This window comes from Leiobunum rupestre, chromosome 6 (assembly GCF_980474605.1).
Source record: "Leiobunum rupestre chromosome 6, qqLeiRupe1.1.hap1, whole genome shotgun sequence".
NCBI classification, from domain to species: domain Eukaryota; kingdom Metazoa; phylum Arthropoda; class Arachnida; order Opiliones; family Sclerosomatidae; genus Leiobunum; species Leiobunum rupestre.
The window spans coordinates 13,062,846-13,070,750 of record NC_143389.1 but is presented as its reverse complement, the minus strand read 5'-3'; positions in this window follow the sequence as shown (position 1 = coordinate 13,070,750).

The following is a 7,905-nucleotide window of genomic DNA, read 5'->3' as shown; positions in this document are numbered from 1 at the left end:
GGAGGGAACACCGGATTGGTTGGTATTGGAGCATGCGCAGAGGCCAATTTTTAACTTTCGCCGAGTAACAAATATCTAAATCGTGATTCTTCGTAGAGCACGTGGCGCCATCTAAGTAAACTGACCGTTATATTTCGGGAATAAAAGCTAGACAAAATCGTTGTTTAACTGTAAATTTACCTATAACTTGAATTCTTTAAATTAAAATACAAATTATTAACTGAGATCAATCGTAATGACGTGAAAAACGGTTGAAATGATTTCAGTGACAATTAAAGTCGCGAAGCGGAGAGGCTGGCAGCCATGCTGTCACGAAACGTTTCCCTTTTTTCGTACCCCCAAATTCAAAAACCCTTCAGAGGCTGGGAAGCTGTTGGAATTTATTTTACCGTCTATTGAGCCTCCGACGCGCGATTAGTTTAACAAGCTCACGGTACAAGAAGCAATTTCAATAATATTTGACACACGCGCAGTTAGACGAAAATGTAGACAATGATGGTACCTCGACGTCATACCTCAGCCTGACCTATGACGTCAACTTTGACTTCCCCTAGTTGTGATTTTTTAAGGCGATAGATGGCGGTACGGTTATTGACTTGTGACTGATACCGACGACGATATATCGCGCTATGTAGTAACGAAAGCTGCGCTGTGAGGCTGGCGACGAACGTCCCTCTCGTACCGAATTCATCTTCGTTGAGTGTTTTGACGCGGCTCTCGCTTTCAGGATCCGACATTTTTCGAAAAACCAATATGGCACCACACGAGGAAGCAATTTGAAATATATTTACTTTGTTATATCTAGTCAACCAGAAAAAATGGCTTGATATTGGTACGGTAATAAAATATACCAAAGTAATTTAAGTATTTTGGTATATTATAACTTAATTTAGAAAAAATATATATCGTTTATATCAGTTTATAATCATTAATTATGATTATTTAAAATAAGCTTTTGAATAATTCGATGCTCGTGCTTCCCGTAGTAGTGAAGGCGTAGTGTGCGATACTGAGAACAGAGCGCTTCAGAAGTTTGAACGACGACGTCGAGTCACGTGATCATTCTCCATGGTTTTTTTGCGTTTATACCATTGAGTTTAGAATAATATAGAGGTACAATTGAAATCTGATTAACTCTGGACAAAAATTTTGCTTCAAAGCTGAGACGATGTTGCCAGCTATCTCAGGCGGTTGGAAGACTGAAAGCAAAACCCACGTATATCTTTCAGATTTCCGTATTTAATTACGTGGATTTTACTTTCAGGCGACGTGGTTTCGCGCGAAATTGACGGCTTTTAAAATTTATTTTGCGCGTGAAAATACCTCTACATGTAAAAGATCGACTTTAGTAATGAAATGATTTGAGGCTATAAGGCAACTTGATTTGACACCACAACAGAAATACGCGATTTGCGGGGATCATTTTGATCAGTCTGCTTATCGTCACTATCGTAAAATGCAGTGCCAACTTTATTCATTTAAGACGTTCCCAGCTTGGGTACAGACAAACCAAAGAGATACAACATAATAATACATTCACAACTGAGATCAAACTGAAAGAAAAATCATGTTGATACATGAAAATGTTTGACTTTAGACAATGCTCACAGCATGCATAAGGCGCGTTATAGTATTGGTTCAGCACCCGGGCAATAAAACCATCTTCAAGGAAATTGCCAAGAAGTAATATTTCTGAGAGCCAGGACCTGCAAGTCACTGTTTATAAAGGTCTGTTGAAATAATGGAAACCTTTTCACCTGTGAAAAGGACGTTGTGTTTTTTCTAAGCCTTAATACGTCAAAAAAACTACCTGGTTACAATTAAACACTTGTTGCAAACCGTACAGGTGAAAAGTTTCCATTATTTCAACAAGTACTATTTTCATATTTTCCTCGAGGTGTGGCCTGTGCTCGTTGCCATGGTGAAGTGTTTAGTTCGGCCATGATAATAAGACGCCGATGCAAATCATATACGTACAAATTAAATAAGAGTGGGCCTAGGGAAGAGCCCTGTGGCACGCCAGTCACGCCACAACTAATGTTATAGCAAACATCCGTTACGACACCATTGTATTTGATAATATTTCGCCTATCTCTGAAATAATCCTGTAACCAGCTCATGTAGTCCATACTTATCTAGTTTTTTTTTGAAAAGGTACGGTTGTGACACCCGGTTGAAGACCTTTGAGAAATCTAAATATATTACATCGACCTGTTTGGTTTCAACCTTTATCGCAATGTTAACTAAGAAGTCCATATGATTCGTTTCCACACTTTTCCCTTTCGTAAATCCATGTTGAGTGGTATTAGGAAAAGCGCTGAACCAGGTTGACGGATATTTGCGCATGATGCTGTCAAATAATTTGGCAAACACACGGAGAAGAGATATAGGCCGATGGTTCGTGGCGTCCCCAGCGAAACCACTTTTGAATATCGGACTAAGAATTACGGATTTCCAAAGTCTGGGAAACCTTTTAGTTAGAATAGATAGATAAATTCAAGGAGAGGGAAGAGAATGCCTCCGCAACCTTTTACAATAAAAGCAGGGATTTTGCCAAACTCCAGTAAAAAAGGTCAATTTAGGTTTAATGATAGCTTCTTTGATATCAGATCCGTTTATAGTAAGTTTCCTATAGGTATTTGAATAATGAACTACCTGGTTATAAGAAAAGTTTTGATTTAAATTAGTATTGTCGACATAAATATTCGAAAAGTTATCCAAGAACTAACATTATATCGGAGATGGTGGTGTATTCCGTGTTTACCCCAAACACAATGTTGTTCAATTTTGGGTAACATCTCTCTTTCCTATTGGATAAAAATGACGTGGTCATATTAAAAGTCTCCATTCGGGTTAAGGTGGTTCTGCGCGAAAGGAGACCCTTCTTAGACGGATTACTAACGATTGACTGTGTTCTTCCCCCATTGGTCATCGGAAACTAGCGAACACCTGATGGTTTCTCCACAACTGGTCATCGGAAACTAGCGAACAAATGATGGTTTCTCCACAACTTGTCATCGGAAACTAGCGAACAAATGATGGTTTCTCCACAACTGGTCATCGGAAACTAGCGAACAAATGATGGTTTCTCCACAACTGGTCATCGGAAACTAGCGAACAAATGATGGTTTCTCCACAACTGATCATCGGAAACTAGCGAACACCTGATGGTTTCTCCACAACTGGCCATCGGAAACTAGCGAACACCTGATGGTTTCTCCAGAACTGGTCATCGGAAACTAGCGAACAAATGATGGTTTCTCCACAACTGGTCATCGGAAACTAGCGAACAAATGATGGTTTCTCCACAACTGGTCATCGGAAACTAGCGAACACCTGATGGTTTCTCCAGAACTGGTCATCGGAAACTAGCGAACAAATGATGGTTTCTCCACAACTGGTCATCGGAAACTAGCGAACAAATGATGGTTTCTCCACAACTGGTCATCGGAAACTAGCGAACAAATGATGGTTTCTCCACAACTGATCATCGGAAACTAGCGAACACCTGATGGTTTCTCCAGAACTGGTCATCGGAAACTAGCGAACACCTGATGGTTTCTCCACAACTGGTCATCGGAAACTAGCGAACAAATGATGGTTTCTATACAACTTGTCATCGGAAACTAGCGAACAAATGATGGTTTCTCCACAACTGGTCATCGGAAACTAGCGAACAAATGATGGTTTCTCCACAACTGGTCATCGGAAACTAGCGAACAAATGGTTTCTCCACAACTGATCATCGGAAACTAGCGAACACCTGATGGTTTCTCCAGAACTGGTCATCGGAAACTAGCGAACACCTGATGGTTTCTCCACAACTGGTCATCGGAAACTAGCGAACACCTGATGGTTTCTCAAGAACTGGTCATCGGAAACTAGCGAACAAATGATGGTTTCTCCACAACTGGTCATCGGAAACTAGCGAACAAATGATGGTTTCTCCACAACTGGTCATCGGAAACTAGCGAACAAATGATGGTTTCTCCACAACTGATCATCGGAAACTAGCGAACACCTGATGGTTTCTCCAGAACTGGTCATCGGAAACTAGCGAACACCTGATGGTTTCTCCAGAACTGGTCATCGGAAACTAGCGAACAAATGATGGTTTCTCCACAACTGGTCATGGGAAACTAGCGAACAAATGATGGTTTCTCCACAACTGGTCATCGGAAACTAGCGAACAAATGATGGTTTCTCCACAACTGATCATCGGAAACTAGCGAACACCTGATGGTTTCTCCAGAACTGGTCATCGAAAACTAGCGAACACCTGATGGTTTCTCCACAACTGGTCATCGAAAACTAGCGAACACCTGATGGTTTCTCCACAACTGGAGTAGAACTCTACCGAATAATGGTTTCACACTATCTTTTAGTAACTATGACCAGTCAATCACGGAAAATACATTGTAACATTAGGGGATTTCATACTAACGATTGAGGTCCTTTTTTTTGCAACTATGGGCAAAACCCTTAATCTTTAATCAACGCGTATAAAAAGTACTCCACGATGGTTAAAAGTTCAGGCACGCAAACATGGGCTCATCTTCATCAATTTCAGTCACTTTGGGGCATCGCACACCATTTAAGTCTATAACTTCGCGGTGTAATAGTTCCAATAAAAATAAACACTTTTCTTCCCCTTTACCAAAAACTATTTCGTAACCTTTGTTTACCAACTCAATACATTCTCCCAATTTGTTGTGTGGCGTAAAAACATAGTCCCAAGCGAGACCGTGTACGTTATTCTCAACCCAGGTGTTCTGACGTTGAGTGCGGGATGGTAGTTTATACCTGTAGTTTATAAGTAAAATATATACTTAAATAATAAAAGGGATTATACTTGCATATTTCTTGTCGGTTAATTCTTCTTGACTTGAAACTTCTTCGAATTCGAATGGTCATCTTCTCTAGTCGCTCGACTTTATATATTAAGCTATTGCGTCATTGTATTAAGTGGGAAAACGTTATCTGGGTCTTTGCACCACCGCTGTAATCACCGGGGAAATCAGTGGTTCAAATTTAAATCTAATTTGAATATTGAAATGTTGTGAATTTCTTAATTTACGCTGTCCTCGTATAATATGTACGATAGTATCGGAAAACCGTACGCGTTTCATACAGGTGATGAAAAAAGCCGGAACCGTCAATCAGGATTATAACCCTCCTTTACTGCAGGTGGGTAAATAGTTGAGCGTCTACCATTAATACATATAAAGGCTGCTGCCTTCTATAAGCCTTTCATTTTAACGGAGTACAGTCTGTTCCTTTTCATATTCACCACCGTCTATAGCTTGACACATTCACCACCAGTGGTGGCCTAGCCTTGCAAGTTCACCACCCGGTGGTGCAGCCTTAACCGATGACCAGTTGGCCTTGCACCGTGTTTTTTGGACCCGCTGGAAGACCCTACTAATGCCTGTGGGTTCTGTAGGAACCCCAAATCATTGCCAATCTCTCCTTAGAATAAATTATTTCGGCTGAAACGTTATCAAGAATAAATATGATGAGGTTTTCTTACACTTCCAACAAGCAGAATAAGCGTCGACGAAGAGACTCACGGGATGTGATATTTCTGAGGGCATTTCCTCCCCTATCGTGTTGAAATATCCAACGGCAAATAATGCAAACCCCAAAAATTGTTTTATAATTTTGGAATCTTTAATTTAATTGCGCATTTATTTATACTCATATTTTAAAAACCTTATTTCGTGGTGAATTTAAAAAAAATTGCGTTCTTACCCAAATAGTACGGTCGCCACGTAAACAGATGTCGTGTTAATGTAGATGGATCCCACGAAAAAGTACATACAAACATCGCATCCGAAAACCGTTTCTCTAATAAAATAGTTTTTACATACAGGGTGTTTTTTTTGCTCGAAAAAGTGATTTGTTTCAAAAACTATGTATTCTGTACATTATACGTGCCGGGGGACACTTTCTACCAAAATTGCATCTAAATCGAAAAATATACTCACGTTTTTTGAAAACTTAAATTTTAACCGCTAGGTGCTATAACAAAATTGTCAATGAGAAAATTGTAGTGCGTCACCGAAAACGTACAAATAGCCTTTGCGCGAAAAAATAGACGTATTTTTCACTGACAAAATACGACTTGAAAAAGTGACAAGTTGGGCAAGCTAAAATAACTTTTTTTTTAATTCCATTGGGAGAGTAGTGTAACTTTATGGAAGTCAGAAATTTGTTAATCTTCTTTCTTTTAGGCATCCGTTATCTCTATTTATTGCCTGTTTTCTTACTCCAGTTTCATCAGTTGTAAAGAAATCATCCTTCTCATCATCTTTCAATATAATTATATAATTATAAAAATTATCGATGTACACAATGTGTTGTCGGAATTATAATATTAAATAACACACTAAGCCTTGATAAAAACGTGTTTGGTAAGTTGCATCTATGCAAGGGGTATAATTTAAGCAGCACTTTTTTTCTCAGCCGGATAACGCATTTTCAAATTTCTAGTAATCTCGCCCCCCCCCCCCCCCCCTTCCATGGAGAAAAGAACTGAGGGAGTAGTTGGAAGTTTTCACGGCACACGGGGCAGCGCTGAGGCAGACTCTTTTACTTCTATGTCTCTTTACAGTTTGACATTTCGATATCGGCCCCTTTTTGTCGGATCGAGATTTTTGGCCATTTTTGATTTGTACAGATTATAATTCTCAAATATTTGAGCAAATCAGTTACCCATATCAGGGTAATCTTTTACATTCTCCTCACCCAACTATCTGATCTTACGTTGTATCTTATTCATTATCCCAACCAATGTGCTTTAGTTCAACGGACCAGATTCAGTTACTTGGGCAAGAAGAATTGGGTTCGATACCAGCGTGTGAAACTGGGTTTAAACTCAGATCGACTCCTGGCTAGAGCTCGGCGTTTGGATAAGAATTAATCACTTTATTTATTTTTATCCAAAACACACAATTATCCACAAATTATCCGAAAAAATCTATTATTTTTACATGTTAAATTGCATTTTAGTCTGGATAATATCCACGAATAAACAGTTAATCGTAATTTTTATGGTTAATCGAAATTTTAGCGGTTAATTTATCCGTTTCGCCGAGCTCTACTCCTGGCACGCGTGGCATGAAGGGCTATCCACCACCCTACTACACCACCTGATTTAAGAGGCATTAAAAAAACGCTAGGTGACTTGGGTGAAAAGTTCAGAAAAACATCTGTATAATGTTGTGGATGAAATTTCAAAATAAACAGTAACTAAAACGTCGAAAGTAATTTAAAAAGGGGATATGTTAAATACATAACTGTGAGGAATCAGGAATCTGTTCACCCTTTTTTGGCGGTGTACAATGAATTCAGATTAGTTTCGGGCTTAAAATATCTTATTTTTATTTTCACCCAAATCCACAAATCTGATACTATCTTAGCGTAAGTGCAAATAATCTGATATCTCACTTATAGTAATTATTTCCTCAGGACCTCAGAACAGATGACACAACGGTTATCTGAGAATCGGTTGGAAGCACTGCAGTTCTGTACCATTACTATTATTGCGCTTGCACCAATATACGTAGGGCAATAACGGTTCGAGGCTGGCTTTAAAAAAACTAAAACTACTTTATGTTTATTCTGTTGTGCTTTAGACCACGATTAAGGCGTTTGCATTTTACGAAAGCTCCAGAAAAGGGTGCCTTGGGTATTAGCTCTATTTTAAAAAAAAAAATTCCAGAATATAATACGAGAAGTTTAACGATTTTCACTCAGGTTTTTATATGTTTCGGAACTGATTTTAAAGTCATCTATTTTGTTGATGCAGAAAGATACTACACTTAGATCTTAGTCCTGGCTAACAAAGCTCGCTCAGCCTAAAATAGGAGTGAATCTTCACCTTCAAAAATATATCCGCATCTA